This window comes from Aethalodelphis obliquidens, unplaced genomic scaffold (genome assembly GCF_003676395.1).
Source record: "Aethalodelphis obliquidens isolate GAN/ISIS:26980383/991018 unplaced genomic scaffold, ASM367639v1 scaffold49, whole genome shotgun sequence".
NCBI lineage: Eukaryota > Metazoa > Chordata > Mammalia > Artiodactyla > Delphinidae > Aethalodelphis > Aethalodelphis obliquidens.
Window position 1 is genome coordinate 7630925 of NW_020837993.1, and position 24959 is coordinate 7655883.

Sequence of the window (24959 nt, forward strand, 5' to 3'; positions counted from 1 at the left end):
ACACACACACACACACACACACACACACACACACACACACACACACACATCCCTTTCCTAAATAAAAACATGAATAGTTCCCATCTGATCATTATGTTTTTAGTTCTGGTAGAAGAAAACTCCAGTATGTATAATTAATATAACAGGTGTCTCTCTATCTCATACAGATCTTAAAGATACATCGAGTTGCAAACTCAGTAATTCTGTTGTCAACCCTACCTCTACGTAACTGGAACTCCACACAATGTTTTTTCTAGTATTTAGCTTTTCACTAAATCTACACCTTTCCTACCACACACAGCAAATATCACATGTCGCTTACATAAGAATCACCTCTTTTATTTTGGAGTCAGGGTTTCTAACCACCCCACATTCTCCTGCTTTCTTCACCAGACTCAGGATCCCAGAGTTATTTGGAATGTGGCATTAGAATTTATCCTAAGCCATCATGAGGGTCTCTCATAAGGTAAGATTGTTTTGCAGTGGAATTTTTACAGATCTGCTTTGAACACATACAACAAAGGTGTAAGCAAATCTTTTAAGGCTTGCTTTATAACAAAGAAATGTTTTATGGGTGGCTCCTTTCTGACAAACCTGAGCCACACTCAAATCTTTTGGTTGAAACATTTTTACCAGGGATCTTCCAAGCACTGGCTTTCCAGGAGTGATTTTCTCACCTTTCTGATGTAAGTCAGATTAAAATCCAGCGTACTTGAATCATCTATCTTTATTGATCATGTCAGCTCAAGCCAAAATCAGCATCTGCAGACTTGTAATCATAGTAATAGTGGTGCAGAAAGCCAATGAGATAATGGACCATTTAGAGGCTGCTCCATCTTGACTCCTGAGAATTATTTTGGGCCCATAATAATGCTGCTAAAACTATAACTTCACATACTTGAATATGAGTAAATGGAATTTTTGTTCCCTGGGCCACACCTTCTCAGTAGAGAGACTCTTATACTGTTCAGTGCCTTCCTGGTAGCCTGAGTTCCACACCCAAATTTAGAGCCCACAATCCACAGCTTTTCTAATGGTAGAGGACAAATCTGGCTGCATATTGTAGGGAAAAAGGATGAACTAAAGATTTCTCAATGTTTCTTCCATTCCTTTCTTTGTAAAACATTCTGGGATATTTTGTCTCTGTAGTCCTCCTGAAGGAGGCCAGCCTTACCTTCTGTCTGCCTTCTCTCCCCTTTTCCATCCAACATGATTCAGGACTGATGGAGTGGAGGGGCAGAGGCCAAGGAGGCCTACGGTGTGAGCAGCAGGGCAGTGTTGTCCCTGGCTCCAGTTGACAGCAGCCCCTGCCTGCAGCAGGGGGCTTCCAGGGATCAGGACGGCCACTCCAGATGGTCGCCATGCAACTAATCCCAGTGACGGTGGGGGGATCTGTCCTAGTGGAAAAATTAACAATTCACAGAAAAAATGAGATTTAAGAGACAGAGGTTGCAAATGAACCTATAACAAAAAGCCTTCAAAATATTTTTACGTCTTGTAAAAGAGAATCATAAAAGCAGCACAGGAAATAAAGAAAATATCAGTGACATTTTATACATTTTAAATTACTGATAATGAGTACTGTAGATTTTAACTTCCATTTGCCATCCTTTACTTGCTGTAAATTTTCAGGATCTTCCTCTGGCTTCTGTTTCAGTGACACTTGGAGATTAAAAAAAAGAAAGAAAGAAAGAAAGAAAGTATACCAAAATGTACGTAAAACCAAAAACAACTCAAATATCATGTATATGTTCAGTTCCTTCTTTGATTTATTGGCTTCTAACTTGAGTCCCAGTGGGGTCCTGAGACCAACCCCTAAATATGAGCTTTTCTTCTGGGCTTCAATTCTGGTTCTGTGATCCATTTTTGAACCATCTAACAAGAGATGGGAAAGTACAGTGATCAAGTAACACACTTTAGATTTAGACCCAGACCCATCATTCGCTAGCCATTTTAATTTCTATAAAAGTGAATAATAAAAGTAGTAATTAAAATAAAAGAAAAATGACACTTTATACATTTTATACAACTATTTAACCATGTACGACTCTGTTTTCTGATCTGTAAAATTAAACATTACTAACTTCAAAAACCTATTGAGAGAATTAAATTAAATTATTTAACAAATATTTGTCCTGTCTCACTCATCATAGCAAACAACTAATGACTGATCTTTCTCATACATACATGCAAACATACACACATACATAGCATATATATGTATGCAGATACAAATATACACAAACACCATTATATGTAATAGTTGAATGATAGCTAGCTATGTGTGTGTGTTGCATATAGTTAGACCAAAATTCTTGATATTACATAAATATATCACTGATTAATGTCTCACTTACTCCATCTTAGGCAGGATGGTTTGGGGTTCCTGTGGCTTCAAGTACCTCCTAGGTACTTGGTATTGGAATGCTTAATTTATTCCTTCATCCCAAATTGCAGAAGGCACAGCTCACAGTAACATTCCTAATAAGCTATTTGGTATCTCTCTATGATTCAGACATGGTCATTTCTCTCAGTAAATAAATATATATATACTTAATATATATATTTATATATATTACATATATTAAAGTATATATATATATATATATATAAATTCAAAGCATTTTACTTTTAGCCATTCTAGTGAGTATAAAATGATACCTCATTGTGTTTTAAATTTTTGCCTCATGATTAAATATACTGAGCACTTTTTCATGTGTTTATTAGTCATTTTTCTTATCTTCTTTGGTGAAGTGTCTGTTAAAATTCTTTGCCCATTTTCAATTGGGTTCTTTGTCTTTTTACAGTTGATTTGTAGGAGTTATGTAAAAGTTCTGGATACAAATTTTTGTCAAGTATGTGGTGTATCATATATCTCCAGTACATAATGGTGTCTTTTGAAGACCCAAAATGACTAATTTTGAAAAATTCTATATTTGTTAATTTCATGGTTAGTGCTTTATGTGTCTGTGTAAGAAATTGTTTTTAATTCCAAGGTTGTGAAAATATACTCCTTTGTGTTCTTCCAGAAGCTCTATGGCTTGGAGTTCATATTATGGGCTTAACTCAAGTTGATTTTTGTGTGTGGAGTAAGATAGGGATTGAAGTTGACTTTTTCTTATAGGTATCAAGATGCTCTAGGAATATTTGTTTAAAAGGTCTTCCCATCCCTCACTGAAACTGGTCAAAAATCAATTGTCTGTATATATCTAAATCTAATTATGTATAGCTTATTCAGTTTGTTACCTACTTGTCCATTCTTAAGACAAAACTACAATACCTTGATTATCATAGTTTTATAAATCTTTAAATCAGATAGTATAATTCCTCCTGCTTTATCATCTTTTACAAAATTGTTTTGACTACCTAGATCCTTTGAATGTACATCTACGCCTTTAAATTAGCTTGTAAATGTGTACAAATCAACTTTCTGGGACTTTGACTGGGATCATGTTGTATCTATGGATTAGTTTAGGGATAATTGATATCAACTTTATAAATCTTCTCAAAAAACTAGCATTTGACCTTATTAATTTTCTATATTATTTGTCTACTATATCATTGATTTTGGATCTTGTTTTGATTAATTCTTTCCTTTACTTACTTTAAGTTAAATTTGCTTTTGTCTTTTCATTTTCTTAATGAGGAAGTTTAAGAAGATATAAGAGCAATAATTCTTTAATTTGTGCTATAAACATTTAAAATTATAAATTTTTCTGTAAGCACTACTTTCACTATAACCAACAAATTTAATATATTGTGTTTAATTATTATTTAACCTAAAATATTTTGTAATCTTTGCTTGTGATTTTTAATTTTTATCCATGGTTTATGTAGAGGTTTGCTGATAAATTTCCAAATACTTAGGAATTTTTAAGAAATACCTAGCAGTGCTATCTTATATCTTATCACTATTAATTTCTAATTAAGAACCAATGTGGTCAGATGATTAAAACTGAATGATTTCAATTTTTCAGTATTTATTAAACATGTTTCAGTATCCAGTCTATATTCTATTTTAATAAAGGCTCTATGTATATTTGCTAGGTAATATTCAATAAACATCAACTAGATCACATTAGATGATAATGCTTTTCAAATCATCTATATCTTTACTGTTTGCGTGTTTGTTTGTTTTTTGGTTTGCCTGTTTTATCATATACTGAGAAAAGATTGTTAAAATCTCAGACTATGTTTTGCATTTATTTCCCTCTTTACTTCTGCCAAATTTTCCCTCATGTATATAAAAGTTTTAAAGGTGCATACACATTTAATATTGTTATAGTTCTTCTTGATAAACTTGATCCTTTCAACATTATGAAAAACAAATTTAGTACTATTTTTCAAAGTCTACTTAGTGTAATATTTTTATAGGTAGGCACACCATAGTACACTTTTTTCCATATTTTTAATTTCAAATTTTATGTTTGCTTATAATTTTTAAAAAATATAGTTGGGTTCTTTTTTCTTTAATTTAGTCAGAAAATGTATGTCTTTTAATTGATTTTCTAATCAAGTTACAGTTAATTATCAATATGATTCAACTGAGCTCTTCCATCTTGAATTTTTTCATCTTTATCCCATTTCTTTACTACTTTGTGTTGTATTCTTTTGTTTTCCATTTGTCTTATGTATTAAGCATTAGGCTATATTTTTGTGCTATTTTTGATGAATGTTCTAGTGATTACATTATTTATCTGTAAGTAATCATAGTCTACCTTCAAATAATATTATACATTTTTTTAAAACAATGCAAGAATCTTAAAACTATGTAATTCAATCTACCTTCCTCTTACCCTTTGTTCTATTGTTTTCTTACATTTTATTGTTACATACATTATATATCACACAATATATTATTATATTTTTTTGCTTTAAAAATACATTAGTCTTTCAAAGCTATATGTATATATAAAATGAAAGCTCTATAAAAATAAATCTTTTATGTTTACCAAGATCTTACCATTTCCGGTATTTAATCTTTCCTAAAGAAGATCCTCAGTTCCATTTGCTGTTATAATTTTCCTTTGGCTAAAAAAAACACCTTATTTTAGCATACATTATAGTGTTAAATTTTATGTTTCAATTGCTTGAGATTTAATTCCAGCTGAAAAATATTTTAAAAATTTTTGGAGAAAACCTCTAAGTTTAGAATACAGAAGGATAATGTGGATTACTATTTTTTCCTCTACCCTCCCATTTGAACACTCAGAAAAAGTGCTCCATTTCACCATCACTCAGAACAATGAATATTAATCAATGATATTTCAGACACCAGAATACCCACCTTCCAGGCATGTAGGAATCCCTCTGGCATTTGGGTATCTAACTTTTGGATGGCAAATACCTAAATGCCACTGAGGTCTCAGTTAGACATAAGAGACATCAAAAGTGTCAGAGGATGTCTGGCCAACTATTGGTCTGTGCCCAGCAAGGACATATTTGCATAGGAAATTAAAGACTCCCTGGAAAATAATTTACCTGGAAAAAAGAATAACTAAGCGCAAACATCATTAGCCAATAAGAGAGCCCATTCCCTCAATTTTTCCTGGAGAAAGGATGATCACTCTGAGTCATGAATTTTTTCATGAGTATACAGGGAAAATCTCTAAGGATGCTCATAAGAAATTTAGGGATATGTGCTCATAAGAATATTATTCTGAGAGTGATATTTGCATTTTTATGCTCATAACACTAGAGATATTTGGATTATGTAAAGATAAAGACAGAAACCCTGAAGAAAAGAGTGTTGGATTTAGCTGAACACTAATGTAAACTTCTAAATTCTAATTAAAACTTGGAAATTAAAAGGCAAATGATCAACTCAAGAAAAATCAAAACCCAAAATAATAACCATTATATTCAAAAAGCTCTTAGGAAAGAATGCCTCTTTTAAAAACAAGAGAAAGCATTAAAAAAATAAAGTCCTTCACAAAAGAAAACCACATAGAAAATAAACATATCAAGAGTGTTTAAAAATGCCTAGTAGTCAAAATAATGCAAAGTAATATAACAAGAAGATAAGCTATTTTATTTATAAAAATGGTAAAACTGTTTTAATGATATATCCAATATTGTGAAAGTCCATTCAAAAAGAATTAAGAAGCTTTAAGAAGTTATGTTTTGATTTACTCGTGGAAATCTATGCAGCCATACAAAATAATTTAAAAGAAAATATAACATCATAGAAGACAAACCTATAGTCTGATGTCAAAGAAAAAGCAAGTTACAAAATGCAATGATCTCATTTAAAAAAGTATAACTATATACATCCAGAAGTCTGTAAGGATATATGCATGTATCTTTTATCAATATGGAAGTTAAATTTCCAGGACTCTAATGAATGAGAAAACTGTAATTATATTGAGTTAATGGGAAATAAGGGTTTTACTGGAAAACAGTAAAATGTATTACACTTAAAGCATAGAAAGTAACCTATGTAGAGTTAAAAAAATAATCTGCTTTGGTAATTAATCATACTACTGATTTGCCTTATTTAATCATCCTGTGAAATGTTATTTTTAATACCATTTATTGGCTAAAGGCAATGTGTTCCACTAACTTTGTTCTATTCTGATTTGAATTTTTTTAACCTTTATTAGTGTTTTGTTTTCTACCCTGTGTTTTCCTTTTGTATTGTTTTAACAGATATCAGCAATTTAAATACCCCCTCGGCTTTTGTACACAATCACATTTTGCATGCCCCTTCCTTTATTTTTATATATAAAAGGGGTGGAATTTAAAGAGATCTCATCATTTTACACATATTCAAGGAAATTGAACTGAATGCCATATATGTAAATAGGTTGTGGATTTTTAAATTTGGCATAATAATACAAAACAGTATCAGCTCAAACCTTTTGTTATTAAAGCTGAAGTTGGCAAAGAATTATGACATCTCAAAATATAAATCATGATTTTCTGGGCAGAATTATAAAGATTTTTTTTTCCCACTGTAATTTTATGTAATTTTTCAAATTTCTATAATAACATGTCACAATCAGAAAAAAAATAATGAATGCTATGAAAGAACATATAGATATATAGACTTGTGGTTAATTGGAGGGATAGCTCTAGAAATTACTTTAGGGGTGCACTAGCTGGCAGTAACTGGGTGGGGTTTTTTCCCTACAAACCAGAAGACACAGAATCTTATAATGTCATTTGGGGGTAATAGAAAGAGATAAATTTGTGTCTTCTAGCCCTGAAAATATCTTATTTGTCTGGTTTCAAGAAGAAAAGTGCAATAAAAGAATTTGAGAAGTCTGTAACAATCGTGAACATAGGTATGCCCAATTTCATGATGCACTTAAAGCTTAGAAAAATTATTTAACCTGATGCTGGCACAAATGAAGTTTGATGTAAGCGTATGCCAATTCCCATCGAGACTGCCATTTTAAGAAATAGGAATAAAAACCCAAAAGGAGGAAAAAATAAAAAAGGAAACATCTCTTCCTTGGAAACAAAATTGGATTTTCAGCATTTTGCAGTTTTGAATTTCACATGAAGATGACCTTAAAAACAGTGACCATTAAAACAGTTGTTAGAAAAGTGTATTATTTACGCGGCATGCACTTTTGAAATAGAGGTTACAGGAAGACATAATCGGACCGTACAGTGTATAACCTACTTTGAAAGGTGTAGGCAGCATAGCAAAAAATGTCCTTACATCACACTTGTCAAGAAACAGAAGTTTTATTACCAAGGAATTTCACTTTTGCTGCTTATTCTTAACACTAGCCCAGGGACTGAGTGGATTTGTTGATCTAATATAGATAGCGATATCTTGGGTTTGTTCAGATTTATATAGACAGCATCTGGGGATCAGGAATTACATTTAAAATGTAATAAAATGTCCCCTTGCACTTTAACTTACAAATACTATACTTAAAAAAGTAAACATCAAATAATCTCAGGTATCGTTCAAGAAAATGTTGACATAGCTCAAGGAGCTCACACAGATATCTTTGAATCATTTCTAAGTAAACTTAATAAACTCATTTTCATATTCTATAGCAGTACAATAAATGATCATACCCGGGAGAAAAAGAGATGTCAAAGTATATGGTCTCATTTACTCCAAAATGCGTGCTTTTCTAGTTCAAAAAAAAAAAAAAAAAGATGTCTTTCTAACACTATCAGAAAGATCCATTCAAACTAAAAGTAACCATATATAAAGGACAATCTATTACCAAGAGGCTACAATAAAAATATGAGTAATCACAGATAATAGAGCAAGAATGCTCATAGTATTCTCGAATTATTCGCCTGAAGCACTCATATCACGGTCAGAGTTACCATTAGACTCTGGTGCTCCAGAACAAAGGCACTTTCATTTAATTTTTTAAAAACTCTTTGGGCCAAAAAACTTCCTCCCCAAATTTCCTTAATGGCAAAACTAGGAAATTCACTTAAGTGGGATTAAAATACAACTGAACTAAAAACAAACAAACTCCATTTTTCAAATTTCAAGTTCTACTTTTTTTTTTTTCATATCTAAGAGAGTGTTAACAAGAACCTCCCTTCTCTACTCAAATCTCAATCTATTCCTATTTCTGGTGTGTTTGGATTCACAGCCAGACCACTGAGAATGCACACTTAACTTAGGAAGGTAGTAAAATGGGCTGGGAAGAAGGCTATAGTTTTATAAATTAGCAGAGTTGAAAACAGAATTTTCTGTTAGAACAGTTAAATGCAAACAACTTTAACAAACCATACTTTGAGAGATGATATTTTCAGCCACAATTTTTAGCCTATGGAACCTTGCAGCAGGGTGAATAAGTGCAAAAACAAACAAACAAACCAAACTTCCTTTATAATATTTGAAGATTTTGTTCTAAATATTCTTTCATTTTAAGTAACATTCATAGAAGATTGTTTACTCCCAATACACTGTTTGTGGCATAGAAAGTTACCTTCTAACACCAAGCTATGGACCACCATCATTGTATTTCAGCTAATTCTATCGACTGGACTTTAAAAAAAAAAAAAGAAAGGCTGGATATAAAGATTATAGATTTATATTATATACAATAAAACATAAGCTTACTTATTACATAATTTCCATCTTAGGCTATAGATGTAAAAAGGAGTTTGATAAAGTTTATATAGCCTTAGTTTAATTTTCTCTTCATGAAAAGAAAAGAAAAGCACTGTTTTTCGTTTTGTGTGTGTGTGTTCTTTCTAAAAAGACATTGAATGATGTGAATCTTAGTGTGTAAGTGTGTGTTGGTGTGTGAGAGAGAGTGAAAGCAAGAATGAGAGGGAGAGAAAGAGAGAGACAGACAGGAAGTTTTCTTAGATTTTCATCAATGACAAGCCTTTTTCAAAACATTCCACAAAATGATTTTTCATTTTGCCACATAGGACTGGGAAACCCCACATACATAGTATATGGCTGAACTCTGTGTGGTTTAGAACACAAAAGCACTAAAGTAGCACATTTTTCAAGTAGGTCCTATCACCTCTGCACTGAGGACATTTCTTTCAATATATGGAACCAAACATGGAGAATCTGGTAGCTAAGTTATTCCTCTGCAGAACTCAACAAAATGAAATAACTTCTATCTCTAAATGGCAAGCTGCAGGTTTCCATCTGCTATGGGTACAGTTGGCACTTGGTATCTGAGGTTCATGCATCATTCACTGGGTGTAACAATTCTCTCTGCGGTTGGTTGCATCTGTGGATGTGGAACTCGGGGATACTGAGGCCGACTGCACTATGCCATTTTATATAAGGAATTTGAGCACCTGTGTATTTGGATATCTGTGGGGGTCCTGGACCCTATTCCCGTGGATACCCAGGGATGTCTCTACTCTGATGACATCAAAGAAGCATTCTTATTTTTGAGCACCTTTTGAAAACTTAAATAAACATAAATAACTTTAATATGGTTAAATATTTATTTGGAAAACATGTCTTCCAAAGGCTTGTTAGGCAAGTTACCACTCTAGGAGTGAAAGGAAACAAGGATGCCAATGTCACCTTGCCTAGGACATGGATTTCTGCTAGGCAGAAATAAGTGCCAATTCCTTTCTTTTGTCTAATTTTTATTGAAATTCAGCTACGTGCCAGGCACAATGCTAGGTTCTTTTCAATATCAGACAGCAGAAATCTGCAGAATCCACTTGAAGTTCACATCTACTCAGATGAGAATGAAAAGCAGATTTATGATAATTATCCAATGGGTATAAGGATGTATATCCATTAGTTCATTTTTGCATCATTAATTCATTCAAACTATTCATTCAAACTATTGATTTATCCAAAAACTCTTGGAAATTCCTCTGTCCCTTGAAACAAGCCTACTTTCCTAGGGCAAAGCAAGCCATAGGATCTCGGCCTGTCTGTTGCTATTACCAACGTTGTGGACATGATTTTTGGTATTCGCTGCTATCAAGATGGACAAAATGTTAAAAATGTCAATCATGACCTAAGGGTAAGATGGTAATAAAGACACAGACCTACTAGAGTATGGACTTGAGGATATGGGGAGGGGGAAGGGTAAGCTGTGACAAAGCGAGAGAGAGGCATGGACATATATACACTACCAAACGTAAGGTAGATAGCTAGTGGGAAGCAGCCGTATAGCACAGGGAGATCACCTCGTGCTTTGTGACCACCTAGAGGGGTGGGATAGGGAGGGTGGGAGGCAGGGAGATGCAAGAGGGAAGAGATATGGGAACATATGTATATGAATAACTGATTCACTTTGTTATAAAGCAGAAATGAACACACCATTGTAAAGCAATTATACTCCAATAAAGATGTTAAAAATAAATAAATAAATAAATAAATAAACTTGGTTAGACTAAAAAAAAAAATGTCAATCATGTTATCATGTCCAAAACAGTCCAGCATGTCAACCTGTTACTGGTAGCCCAACATCAGCAGCGTCTTCAATTAATTTAACTTTTAGCTTAAGATTTATTTTATTTGAATAATTTTTTTCTCAAAATGTAGCCATCAAGTTTTTTGCATGAAAAATTGAGTGAAAAATACAGTTATCAATATATTTAATGCAGTATCGTTATATTCTGGGTGTAATTTTCATGAATATGTTTTATGAGGAGATAACATTTTTCAGATTGTTGCATTTGTGTCCCCAAAATAATTTGAAAAAATATTGTTTTACAAACACTCTTTTTTTTTTTCAAAGAAATAAATTTTCAGAAATGTTCAGTAGCCTTCTCATCATTCCTTAACCCTTTCTTAAACTGCTAGTCCTAGATTAGAAAAATGTTAGTATCTGGATAATTTTTCTCTTCATCTCAGGGACCAAATTACAACTTTTCAACCATATTGAAATCTATTCAAATTCCAGCTTTGTATCATACTGCATATGTGACATTAAGCACCTTTCTTAGCCTCTCTGAGTCTCAGCTTCCTCATCTGTAAGATGGAAATATGAATGCCTGCCTTCTAGAGTTGTAGTGAGAATTAAATAAGATAATGTGTATAAAGCAGTTAGCATGATATCTAGCCCCCAGTAAATGCTCAGTACGCAAAAGATGGGTAGGTAAACCTCAGCAGCACTAATAGAACTAATGACCTTTAGTTTCTACAACTGTGAAAAGTCAATCCTCAAATTACTTAAAGGCAAAAGTGATGTTATTTTCTAATTCTTTGAGTGCTTATATTTATATATGGTATAATTCACTAACGTTGACAAATACTAAGCTCTTCTTCAGCACAGCCCATTGGACTTCCCTGATCATAGGAAGTTAGGTTAGGCTCTGTGATTACTCTCCACCAATGAAATAAAAGTGAAAGCCATGTGTGCTCCCTTAGGAGTAATGACGCTTTCTGATTCTTGGTGTTGAACCCTTCATTTACTGCGGCAGTCATTGTGGAAGCAAGCGACGATATGGGGGTGCCACAGAACAAAGTGAACTGGATGGTTGAGCCAGCATGTGGAGAACAAAATGCCTAGAAATTTCCTGGACTCCCTGGCCAACTTTCAATGAAAAATAAACTTTGATTATATGATACTAATGATACCCTGAAATTGTTTGTGACTGCAGCCTGACATAGCCTGTGTTCACAGAGAGATAGACAGAGACATAGTAAAGAAATTACATAAAAATGATTGTAAGGTTCCCTTGCTTTGTTAGTATTTGTACTGATGTCTGTTATGGTAAAAATTAGTAGTAGATATATTTTAAAACTTACAAAACATTAGGAGTAAAGGGAATGATAAGAAGAGACACTTAGTACTGAATTGTCCTTTTGATACAGGTTTTATTTTCATCTTAGCGTTGACCTAAACTTGTGATCCATTTACCAAATTCTCAGGCCTCCTGGAGAGAATACTGAAACTCAGGAACTTAACGTGATTATTAAACAATAGATCCAGAGGAAACAAAAATCCAGAGCCCATGTTCTTGCCATTATACCTCAACACATTTACCTTAAAAGAAAGGTCACACAACACTTTCTCTATCCTACAGAGGAGAGACATGGCTTCTTCTTTACTAAGAACTGATCATTTACTTCATTCCCTCTGCTGATATTCTGTCTTTTTCCATAGGATTCCTCAGTTTGGATCCTTGCTTTTCTCTTTGCAGGACTATTGGAATAGAAGTCTCACGCTGTGGCTACAATGGCCATTCATTGCCAGACTCTCAGATTTCAATGCCAAGTTTATCTGTCCATAGCTCTCTAAATTGTAGTCTTTTAAACCTTATTTATTTAGCCACCCATTCCTTGGATTTTCCAATGCCAGGTATCTGCTGAATTATCACATAGCTTATGCCACCTCATTCTCTCTGTTTGACAGGGAAACTGCTTGATGTGATCCAGCCTTTTATTCTGAAAATATAGCAGAGAAATTGAATGTAAAAAGGAAACTGTATTGTGGTATACACTTAAGCCATATTGAAATGAAAAGATAGATAATCCTAAATGTGTAAAATAATATAAGTGTTCCATCTATATCTGTCTTTTACTGATAACACAATCTGGAATCAAAAATCGTCAACAATTTAACTAGATTAGCAGAATTGGTTAAAGATTTGAAATGGAAATGCCTTTTTAAAAATAATATAAATATGAAGCAACCTGAAGTTAAATAAAACTTGAAACAAGCACTGATTTCAAGAAAATAAACTAAAAATATAGGTAAATAATAGAAATAGCTTTATATAAAAATGAATCTATTACAGAAATTAATTTGGGAAGAATATAGTTCCAAGGGCAATCAAAAATGTATTTATTTCACCCAGCAATTTGATATGTAAACTGTGCAGACAGCCTCAGACACAGCCCCCTGCTGCTTTGGTAGAAACCCTCTTCAGATTAAAGCAGTGTTCTAAGCCTACAGATCATCATAAACTAATGAGCTGAAGGTTATCCTTATAGTAACTAAATAGCCTGTTTCCTTCTTTATTTTATTTATTTTTTTTGCGGTATGCAGGCCTCTCACTGTTGTGGCCTCTCCCGTTGCGGAGCACAGGCTCCGGACGCACAGGCTCAGCGGCCATGGCTCACGGGCCCAGCCACTCCGCGGCATGTGGGATCCTCCTGGAGCAGGGCACGAACCCGTGTCCCCTGCATCGGCAGGCGGACTCTCAATCGCTGCGCCACCAGGGAAACCCTGTTTCCTTATTTCTCAACGTGTCTCCCCAAATCGTGTGTGGTAGACACTATGGGCTGACCAAACCCTGATTCCAAATCCCCTGCTCCTTGGTCATTTTCCCATTTGCGGTGGCCTCAATGCAGAGTTTTAGCCAGTGAACTGGAGGCAGGAATTCATTCTGTGTTTGCCCAGAAATCTTTTGCTTTCTGAATACAGGAACCACCATTTCTCATTCCTCCTTATTCCTGCTATAATCCAGAGTTGAGGGTTGGAGTTTCAGCGGTCATCCACTACCCATCAGGGGAATAGCCGTGACCTCAGCATTGTAATCATCGAAAGGTTGAGCTATTTGTATTACTCATTGTATAAGAAAAAAAAAAAATCCCCTAATTTGGAAGCCACTATAGACATATTTGCTGTTACTTGTAACCAAGATGTTTCCTCATTGCTTCAAGTGTCAACACTATTTTACTCCCTTTAAGGACATTTTTACAAAATTCTCGAACAATCTACTATTTTATCCAGTAACTTATGATTATTTGATCTGATAGATTACTTGACTTGTGTAAAAACTTGACTGATTCTGAGGCAGACGTCGTTTCAACAATCCCTTATCTGATCATACTACTGTAATTATTGCTGAGTATTAATCTCCACCAATTTCTATCTTAATTTCTACTAGATTAGAGAATATCACTTGCCAACACACAATCCAATTTTCTCAAATTAGAGAATAGACTTATTCTCCACAGCTGCTTAATCATCCTTATTTCCCTGAGATCCAGGAAACCCATAAGCTTTCTTTAAGTAATTGATTGACAGTATGGTATTTCAGTACATACTATTAATTCAGCCTTTTCAAGGTTGGTGTAGTCACTAAATCAGAAGCTTCATGATGATACCATCTTAAGTTCAGACTTGTAAATGCTGCATTCCCTGCCCTTAAGATCCTCAAAAATAAGCCTTCAATCACATACACACACACACAAAAACACTCCCCTGGAATATGGTAAGAAAGGAGAGGATATTTAAAAATCTTACGTGTGTAGCTCTTTTGGACTTCTACATCATTGTTTATTAGAGGTATGGAAAATAACTTTTGCCATGTTCATGACTTCAGGCAATTTTCTTATTTTACATGGGACAGTTATTTTGTTGATGGAAACAATGGGCTGGTATTGTTAATTCAGATAAGGTCAGAAAAATGATACTTGAGTTTATGATGAATATCAAAAGTTAAGATGAAAAACTATTCTACAGATCCAAGATGGAAAATGAGAAACTGGACACTAATGTTTTAGAAAATTTCAAGCAGAATTTTGAGCTATCAACTAAAAATTAAACAAAAATACGGGTGATTAAAATTAACCAGGTAAGAATCTTTATCTCTGTCTGGATTGATCTATCATCTATCTATTTACCTATCTATCTTATCTATCTATCTGTTAACAGGAGCGTAAAGGAAACCTTTTAAAACACAGTAAAATACCATTTTAGTTTCAAAATCCTGTGGAATTTCATTAAATCATGATTAATGATGGATTTATGATATTCTCTTTTTTTCTTGTGAGCCAAGACAAGACTAAGCACTCATTAGTCCCTGCCTTGGACACATTTGAGGAAGACATCAACTGATAGGAAACATGGTCTCTACCAACAGAGAAATTATAAAGTCCCCAAACTCTCATTTAATGAGATTCTATTACTCTTGGGTCATGTGCAGAATTTAATAGATTGTGACTTACAAATATCTAGACGTGCCTTGCAACAGAACAATTCTGTATTCTGTGTTTGTCTATTGATATATTACCATGAAAAATCCAGTCTTACTAATGCACAGTGCTGCTAAAATCAAGAAAATTAAAATTGAAAAAAAATGCAGAAAGTTATGTTACTCTGAGAAAAAGTTTCCCCTTATATGTTCTTTTTCTGTGCTTGCCCATTTGTATGCAGGCATACATTTGCATTTGTAATCATTTTATAGATATAATTTTTGTGTTCATCTTTTTAAATTTAACTTCCATGAGAGTCATTTTCTTACATTGTTCTGCATTTTCTCATTTTTCTTTAAGGCGAGTTCTACTACTCAGAATTACTTTCTGGAACTGAAAATATCCTTCTATGGTAGCAGTTAAATTTTTCCATATTTTTCCCTTGCCTTTACCAACATTTTCGATACATTGCCTTATTGAATAGAGATAGTTATTCCAATAATAAACCAACAGGTATTTTAGACCTATTCCAATTTTGGTAGTAATGTATCTAATTTGCAGATACATATTTTAAAAGAGATAGGAAAAATTAAAGTGGGTACACATGTAAACAATGACAATGATTAAAGGGTGGGTAAATGGAACCTCTGAGGAAAGAAAAAAGTGGATGAGATTATTTTTTCTTCAGAAAAGAAAACCAAAAACTGAGGCGTAGCTTTATAATGTTCTTAAAGAATGTATAGAATTATCACAAGAATGAATGTTTCTAGTTTACTTCTATTTTGTAATAGAACATGCAAAAATGGGTTTAAATTGTGATTAAGGTGGGCATAAAGATCCTATGATGACATACCTCTGGGATAATGTTCTGAGAAACAGTCAACCAGGAAACATTTGAGGGGTATGCAATACTCAAGTGTTTCCCACCTTGCTAAAGGTGATGTGTGTTGCCGTATGTCTATTATAAGTGAGCGGTTCCATTATCCCTTTCTTCAGGATGCTGCTTATTTTCCAGAGTGTCCAGTATCTATTCTCAGTAATTATAGCCTCAGATTAATGTATCAATGCTGCAGACACCCAACGCTGCTATGAGGTATTCTCACAATGGATACCAAGCTAGTCCCCCCAGAAATATTTGGTCTTCAATCCCTACTCATTTACCTGGAGGTTGGGTGCCTTTGCATGCCAAGATCCCAAGAACAAAGAATTCTACTTAATATTGTTCTATTTCCCCACCATCTCTCTTCTGTTTTATCCAGTCTAATCAGCATATGCAGCCAGCTGCTTAAATGTACATTCCACCAATGAAATTTTTTGGAGATCTTATGATAGGAAAAAATACACCAACTAGGTAATTTTCTCATATGGTATAATTTTTTAAGGTAATTATAAAATGTACTTTTATGAAAATTACTCTCTTGGAATCATTTCTTGTTTTCCTTATTTTTAATCCTTAAAATTATCTAAGGTCTCTAATCTTATCCACAGCTGCCTTGCCACAGGGAAAACAATCTTTTTGACAGAGATCTATGACTTCTCCTCTTTAGCGGGTCAAAAATTGTTCTATTTCTGCACTACAATTCTTTAAGTTCTTAAAAGCAGTAATTATCCCACCAATTTAGAAAGGCTCCATTTCATAACTATTTACCATACAGACTTTGGACTCAGACTCCATGAGTTAAAATTCTGACTGGAATGCTGAGTGGTCTGGTGGCCTTAAGAAAGTTCTGTCTGTGACTTAGTTTCTTTAATTGTCAAGTTGAATTCATAGTAGAACCCATTTCCCATCATCATGGCTCTGGGATGATAATCTGCCATCCTGAGTTCCCATATCTTTTCTAAGCAATGTTCTCCATTCTTACCACCTCTACCCCATTATAAAATTTTCTTTTCTGTGTCCACCACTAAAAACAAACAAAAAGCTATATTCATAGACTGTGGTGATTTATGATCAGGATGTCCATCACATATTGAACAAATTTTCAGGTTTACCTCATTTAGTCTCTCTTCTCTGTCCCATCACTATAAACTACATCATCTACCCCTTGACATCAAGAAGTCCTATTTCATCAAGACTTTAACCAAACATAATTGTTACTATAATTGTTCTCTCCCTGGGAGAATTTCAGTGCCAGATATTAAAATAATAATGCTGTCTCTACCTCATTACTTTAGGTTTGAGCCCTGGCTCAGCCTGTCCGTGGTTTGTGGCTCTGGTCACATCAGTTCTCCTCTCTACCCATTGTTATTGATATCTTGACCTGGAAAGCAAACATTATAACACACAAGGTTTTAAATGGGTTAACATAATACATGTAAAGTGCCCAGCAGAATATCTGGCAATGGCACAGCCATAATGAAGTTTTAGCCAACCTATCCCTGAATTCACTGAGCTAATATAATAATAGGAGCTTGGGATTAACATACATACACTACTGCATATAAAATAGATAACCAACATTGTAAAGCACAGGGAACTCTACTCAATATTCTGTAATAACATATATGGGAAAAGAATCTGAAAAAGAATGAATATATGTACATGGATAACTGAATCATTATGCTATACACCTGAAACTAACACAACACTGTAAATCAACTGTACTCCAATAAAATTTAAAAATAAATAAATAAAAATCATCATCAAATTAAGTATATGAGATAATTTTATCAACGGTAAAGGCCTGTTACTGATAATGTCTTGACCATTGCTGGAATTTACCCCCTTTTCTGCTTGCATGTTTTTGCTTCTGTTGAGCCTGAGTGTTGTGAAATTTGTGTCAATCTTCATGCTTCAAGTAGATTTGCCAAAGAGAATGTGGGACACTTCTGTTTTGCAGAGTCTCTGACCAGCCTTTGGAAAAGGAGCCTTGACATACCTGCTGTTGGGTTCTCTCTCAGACATAATAAAGTTCTAGATAAAGACTGGAACTACCTCACAAAACACAGTGCAAAACACACCTTCGTCTGTTCCTTACAAGTTAATTAATAACTCAGTAAATGTAAGTAACCTAACTTGGACTTGTGAAAGTACTGGGCTTCTATCTCTAAATTAGTCTTTACTCAATTTGAGATGATTGCAAATTAGCAAAGTGAATTTAATAGGATGGGGGGACCAGTGAAGGGGGCTTATTGTGTCCTGCTACCTCCCGATATTAATGATCAAATATTTAGGAGAGGTTGAGTAATGTCCACAAGACTTAGAGGTAAATCTTAATGGTGTTAGGTTGGGTCTACAAGGCATGTTGCTAAATTTCTTTGAGAAACAAGGGGAAGAAAAATGTTGCTTGATATAAATTCCTTTTAAATAGGCTTGATTTGGCTGTGATTGAGAAAAGAAAAAAAATGCACTAGCAAGTGAAAAACAAACAGTGGAAGCTGTATTTTAAAAGAAAATTTCTGCTTTAAAGGCATGTTTATAGTATCAGATTAAATTAACATTTATCATGAGCTAAAAGTTTTTGTTAATGATTTCTGGTGTAAACTTAAGAAGAAACCTGTGCAACAGAAATGATTATTCTCGGGTTAGAGATGAAAGACTAAAGCCCTAGTAGGGAAACCAATCAAAAAAACAAACAACAACAAAGTCCCATTATTTTGATAAGTGGTCCAGCACAATTCAGCCAACTGCCCTCCTTCTCAGTTTCCACATTTAGCTCCAGTCACAACTGTGTCCTTGACTGTGATTATCAACAGTCTCAAGAAATGATCCTACAGTAAGATCCAACAGTATGGAGCAATATGGAGATACAGGATGGGATTCCTAATTCTTTATAGGCATCTCACTTAATTGGACTTACACCTTGGACTATATATGGAGTGTCCAAATTATACACTAATGTGTCCGGAGTATAGTAGACAGATAGCAAGTTTTATTGAATTATGATGTACATCCTTTACAATTTCATCTATCTTCCATCTACCTTAAAATATGGATTATAAATATGCATACAAATTTTCATAAATTAAAAAAAAACTTAAATAGGAAGAAACAGTGTAATTCTGACTCCAAAATACATTATTTTAATTTTCTTGTATATGCTTTAATTATATTTTACATATATGTGTTTTTAAACACAAAACTAGTTTACATTATACTTTCTCTTTTAAATGAGCTATTTTCACTATGTTGTAAACATTTCTCCATGTCATTAAATGATCTTCTCTGGGGTGATTGTTAATATAAGCAAGTTATTGTATGTTTTCTTCATAAAAGTTAACATTAGAGGCTTTCTATTTTTCATTAATTGCTTTCAAATTATCAAGCATTGTAAAGGCTGGGACATTATCATTTTTTAAACTTATTCCTTAATTATCAGAGATTTTAAACATTCATAAAGTAACCAAGTTTACAGCAGGTTTAATATCCAGGGTGTGTGTGTGTGTGCATGTGCTAAATTTAGCATCATCAGGATTATGTATATTCTGAAACGAATTGAGAATTTTTCCATCTTTTTATCTAATTCCTTTACTCTCTTATAGACCATGATTTTTCATATTTCTTGATAACTTTGAAAGAAGCTACCCTTCAAACAATCTTGACTATACATTTTTTTAGTCATTGTTTGTTACATTGTTCTAAAGTTGTTGATATATTAATAACTGCAATTTCAGTAACTTTTACTTTCTTATAAAATTCTCTGTTATATTGAGGTTTTCAAATTTATTAATATTGACTAATAAAATTTGAAATGCATATTTTTTCTTCTCAAAAGTTTCCTCACTATGTGTTTATTGTCCCTTTTCCATATATAATTTTACATATTTTTACCTTTCATTTTTTAAATTACAATTTTTAGAGAGCCTTTTACAGCAAAAACATCAAAATCTATGATCTCTGATCTCTGAAACTTCTCCTTTTTAGAATTTTGAGGTATTTTATCACCAGTGTTATATACATTTTGGTAAATTTTCCAAGGAACCTGAAAAGAAAAGGTATTCTTTGGTTTTGAAAAATATTTCTCTATTAAACTTTCCGATTTTTCTGTTTCTTTTCTCTTTTCTTTTTGGACTTTTTTATGTCCCAATTAGTTTGTCCTAAGTAATGTCACATATTTTTAGTGGTTGCCATTATGATTACCCCAAATCTATTGGAATCTATTTTTCTCTAATTATGCACATCAAGATTGATGGAGTACATATTCAGAAATTTAGCATGCTTTTGCATCTTTTTCCCACTTCTCTCTCCAATTATCAGTTTTTATTTGCATAATCTGGAAATTTCCCAAATTATAATTAAGAAATCATTACTTTTATATGATTTACGCTTAATTTTTTTCAAATGTTTTCTGATGTAGATGTTCATTCAAAGCAAATCATTGAATATCTCAAACTTTCCATTGTAGCAATCTTTATCTTGATTCACCTCTGAATCATCTGAGCTACATCTCAAGTTTACCTTCTTCTCCCCTGAATTTACTGTCTGCTGAATTCATCAAGTCAATACCCTTCTTCCACATACATTATTTTCTTATAGAGGGATGTTTCTTTAGTAGCTCACCCTTCCTCCACACTCAGCTGTCTGTTTCTTATTGGCCTCAGCCTCACAAACACTACTCACCTCTCTGGGTCAAGAAATCTTATTGGTTTCCTTGTTTTCCCACAGGGTCTGTAGCATTACCTTCTTAGGTATCCTGCTTTCTCATGGGAGAAGAATTGTGACTCACACCTCTCTGATTCTCTTAAGCCCTTCATTCTTGTATCATTTGCCCTTCGCTTACAGAAATTCTTCAAAAGTCCTGTTAGGGAGCTATCAATTCCCTAATTTGGAGTACTTCTAGCTGCTTTCTCTGTATCTTATTGATTATTTCAATGTAGGACTGCCAATAAAATACAGGACACCCAGTTAATTTGTATTTCAGATAAACAACAAACAAGTTTTTGGAATAAGTATGTCCCATGATTGTTTTCTGTTGTTGTTCTGCTAAATCTGGCAATATTATTTACAGTGGAAATCTGAGTGGGAGATGAGGAGTTACAAACTGTGCCATCTACCTGGAAATCTACCATTTTTCCTCTCTTTTTCCTCTTTGATTTCTCTCCCAATTTAGGTAGTACATTTAGCATTTAATATTTAACTCATAAGAAATTACAAAAGTAATGTGCTTGCACAGGCTACTAATGAGTCCATTTGCCCAGTCTTAAATCAAGGGTCAAACTCCACTCATCTCAACTGAGAGAGTACTGTGCCAGACAGGATAGGACAACAGCAAACTTGATTTCTCCCCAGCAGTGTCCATAATTGCCCATTGGTCACACAGTTCCTTCTTTTTCTTACAGCAAGCACTGAAAACCTTGCTTTGCAAAGATCTGACATCATTGAAGAGAATATAGCACACTCCAAAGCTGAGACTGTGAGCTACTGAAAGCTAGAAGAGTGCACACTGCTCCACAGATCTCATCGTGGTGTCCTCCAAATTTTTAAATATGCTGCTGAGCACTTATGATTTGTCTGCAGTGCACTGACACACCTCGTGCATGGTTTGGGAATCTCACTCTTAACTCATCCCTAATGTGATTGGACATTAATTTTGCCAAACTAGTGGATGTCAAATGGTATAAGATTGTTTAATTTACACTTCCCAAGTTATTAAGGAGATTTAGTGTCTTTTCAAGTGTTTCTTGGCCAACCTAATTTCCTCCTCGATTGAATTACCTGTTAATTCTTTTTGTACATTTTTTGGAAGTTTATCTTATTTTTATTATGAGAGTTCTTTATATATTCTACAAAGTCATTCCTGTACATTATATACAAACAAATATATTCTCTCAGTCAAGTCCTTCCCTTTAACTTAGTTTATTGGATCTTTGTTTACTAAGATTATTCAAGTGGAACTCAGACTAAAGTACAGAATTTAAAACTTGAAGATTCAATAGACTTATCTACTTTAAACTTCTTACTTTATGGAAGAGAAAACCGAAGGTGATAAAATATGTATCTAAGATTACTCTACTGGCTAGTGGTATGAAAAAAAAAAATAGAAATTAGATCTCTTGATTTCTAGGTTAATATATTGGAATCATACCAACATATTCCTCACTGGGCTCTGGTTAAAATTGTATTCTTAGAGGAAAAAAACAAGATACACACACGTACACCCACACCCACATCCACTACTAATTCAATGTGTCTTGAATTACTCATATGCTGATTTTTTTCAACAAAAGTTATACTCAAGTATTAAGTACCTTTTTGAGAGTTCTCTTTTCTTCCTCTGTCTTTCCTCTCTGCTAAGGCTTCATTTGATAGCCATGAACTGTGGATAAAGAATAAATATGGCTTTTCCATATCCTAGGACTATCCTCTGCCTTATTTATGTCTGACCTGGTACAGCACTGCTGACCTTAGAAAGTTTAATTGAGGCTGGAATTATACGGCACAGCTTGAGGCCACCTGAATTTAGAGGGTGTGACATACACAAAGACACACACGTATTGACGATGGAACAGTCTGATGAGCTGATGTGTGTGTGTGTCTTTAGCTCTGCTAAAATGTAATTTTTACTGGGCAGAATTCTTATGAAACAATAAAATATACCTACATCCTTCTATAATCAAAACAGAGTTTATTGGTTAAAGAAATGCAGAATTACTTAAATATGGAAGCTATTAAGGTGAGAAAAAAGCATAGACAGTTGTAACTAATTCAAGGCATAACTATTCTGTGAAATATTTCTTAACTATTTTAATAACAGTTCAAGTGATTGATAAATGCTGACCTTTCCACTATGTCATTAAGATAATTTAATAACATAAAAGCAAACAAAAATTTCACTAATTGATTTATTTTAGATAATCATTTAAATTTTTTAAAGATATCTTAAATGGTGAGATACCAAAAAATGGTCTATTATGTTTAATAAGATTATGACCAAGACTTTAGATCTGATTTGTACATGAAACCAAAGATATTGTTATTGAGAAGAAAATATTAAGTTATTTTTTTTGTTTATTAATTAACTATATTTGTAGTCAATTGCACTCCTAGTTATATATTCCCTAATTATCATTTTATTAATAGTAGGTTTTGAACTATTTTAGTACAGATGTTGTTGCAGGTAAATCTGAAAATTAAAGTAGGCAGTGTTATTGATGGTACATTTATCTAATTAATTAAATAATTACCTGTTATTTTCAGGGGTATTATTACATAACCTAGGTAATTAGTTAACAGTATGTTAAAGCCCAAAAATATTTAACAAAATATTTCCACTTTAAAGAAGTACAAAACCAAATTTTAGTTTCATCCAACACAACTAAAACTAGTCCCAAAGGTTATCTTGAGATAACTACAGAATAAGGTTAAATGGATCAATACACGATAGTTTCATACATATATATATATATATATTATACATAGCATAACACACATATATATGAAAAGACCTCCAGAGAACATGCTTTTTAATAACTAAATATCTAAGAAAAAATTCTCTCTTTCAAAAAATATACATATTTACACATATATAATTTTTAAATATATATATTTTTTCCCTACAGATAATCTCATAGATATGAGTAGTGCTCGGAATTTGTGAAACACAAAGGAGGAACTCAAGTTTAGCCACAGGGCATCCTAAATTCACATGCATAGAAGCTGGACAGATAATTACGCCCATATGCACCCATATAAACTCACCCACAAACGAGGTTTATAGCTGTAACTGAAACTCAAGATGTCACCAAATCACAGCATAGCTTCATTAATCAAAACATTAAATGAAATTATTTTAAAATTAGTTCTCAAAGGGACAAGACTTCCTTTGGTTACCAATTATTTCTCATATAATATAAAGTTATGAATATATTAAACATATCAATAATTTTTAAAACCTAAAATCAATGATCAAACCAATTTCAGTAAGAAAAGATTAAGAACTTATATCTACATTCTGCCACGAGTTTCAGGATCGGTAGATTTTGTTTTGCTAAGAGACACAGACAACTTAAACTGCCCTAATGATTGTGTTCTAACTGAGAAACCTGAATTGATAAATAAAAATAATGTTAAGTATGATTATCAGCCCTTACATAGCATTATGTGCCAGATGCCATTCTAAACACCTTGTACATAGTAATTCATTGACTGTAGTTACTCATTAATCAAATGTTCTTGCTTGTGCTGGGAAGGAATTTTACCTATTCAGAGATAATGTTGAAGCAGATTTTTCACATAAATAGTAGGAAACATGGAGAATAAGGTGTTCAACGTTCTTCCAAACTCACATTAATTTCTTATTCTGGATCATAGCCCAGAAGCCACCAAGATTTATGAGAATTCAGTTTTAAAATAAATGGAAATATTTCTTGATACCATATCTTAAATTATTTTCAGTAAGAAAACTAGATAGTTTGAGTGGCAAAAAAAAAAAAAGAAAAAGAACATGACTAGCATTAGATGTTCTAGTTGTAAGGATTCTCTCAGTATCTTAATAATTAATTTGGGGAGATTTGATCTTCATTTTCCATGTTCCATATATGCCTGGATCCCTCAGTACCTTCTGAACACCAACAGCATCCTATGGCCATAAAATTTTATACTTAATAATGTAAAATAGCAGGATATTCAAAACTTGAACTTTTCTTTAAAAATAGGTATTGGATTATGACATTGTAACTGTCACAACTGTCGACTTATTCCTAATGGATTTCTGGTTTTGCTTGTGATGTT